The sequence below is a fragment of the Oryzias melastigma genome, unplaced genomic scaffold (assembly GCF_002922805.2).
Source record: "Oryzias melastigma strain HK-1 unplaced genomic scaffold, ASM292280v2 sc01124, whole genome shotgun sequence".
NCBI lineage: Eukaryota > Metazoa > Chordata > Actinopteri > Beloniformes > Adrianichthyidae > Oryzias > Oryzias melastigma.
In genome coordinates this window covers 10,696-11,995 of record NW_023417708.1, presented here as the reverse complement: position 1 = coordinate 11,995, position 1,300 = coordinate 10,696, and the positions used below count along the sequence as shown (strand labels likewise).

Here is a 1,300-nt window from a genome sequence, read left to right as displayed (position 1 = left end):
ATTGTAATAAATTGCTCTGGTAATGAGTTACTCCCAGCACTGGAAATAAGGCAACTGTGTGATTCCTGACTCATCACTCAGAAACATACTTTGGTTGTTATTACCCAGGAGTTTGTAAGTTTTTTTTTTATTAATTCATATTCTTTTTAATTTTTCCATTCAGAATAATGTCATTCTTTGACTTTTCTTCATCCGCTTTAGAGATGATTGTGTTTGAATTTAAAGACTGATGAAAATTGTGTTTTTAACATGTTCTGGTGGCATTTTTCTGACGATGGAGGACATATATAGAGAAAATTATTCAATTGTTGTGTATCAGATGAAAAATATCTGTTTGAAAAAGTTCATGTTTGTGATGGAGAATATATGCTGGGTGGGCCACAAGCTCCCTGCTCCACTCCATTCTGATGCATCCATTTACAGACTAATAGATCCATGAACATCTCTGTTTTCCTCGTCTGAGCTGATCTGGATCAAACTGCATCGCTACGATATTGCTCATCATTTTTGTTACACCGGTAAAAACAGCTTAAGGGTTATGAGGGGCTGTAAGCTAGTGGGAGAGTGTAAACAGATGGATGTCGGGAAGTAGGGGTGGGTTTACTCTACGCCAAAGGATCCACCCACAACTCAGAGGTGAATTTCTAATGAACTCCTTCCGCCCTGCAGAAGCTATGTCCTAGAAATCAACACAGATTGTTTGATTTTGGTTAAAAACCGAAGAATTATAATAATAAAAAACCACTCAGAATGCTTTGAAAATAATCAAAAGATGATCAGAGTGAGACTTTAAGTCTTTGAGGCATTTTGGGACAGGAATTTGGGTTGTGAAAGTCTATTGATATGAGCTTCAAAGGGTTGAGTTTTCATCTGCTGGGGCTCTAACAGCGCCTCCTGTTGGCCTTTTCTCATCAGGCAGTCATGGAGGAGAGCAGTGAGGAGGAGACCTGCAGCATGCTGCCCGTATGTCAACCTCCATCTGTGAAATGTTCACACTTCAGACAGCAAAGATGTGAATATACAGTGGTGGTTTTGTTCTGGAACTGGAACCTCTTGTCTTTCAGAACCTTCTCCCTCTCAGCAGCGACATTCGAACTCGCATGGAGCAGTTTGTGCAGGATCGCTTGGAGGCCAACATGGTGAGCTTCTGACGATGGTTCCCAAACGTGTTTGGAGCCAGCTGCCACACACTTTTGTGTACTTGTGTTTCAGTGGGTGTCCGTGCTGCTGGGCGCCGTGGCAACCGTCTCTGTCGTTGGACTGGTCGTGCTTCTCCTCTACAGAAGATACAAGCTGTCAA

The 1,300-nt window shown here is 42.1% G+C and overlaps 1 long non-coding RNA gene across 1 annotated transcript; it reads left to right on the top strand.

Moving 5' to 3' along the window:
• Positions 1-838: 838 nt before the first annotated feature.
• LOC112140242 lies at positions 839-1,300 on the top strand. Its single transcript, XR_002918142.2, has 3 exons — positions 839-963; positions 1,065-1,139; positions 1,213-1,300. It is a non-coding gene; the product is annotated as an uncharacterized LOC112140242 (long non-coding RNA).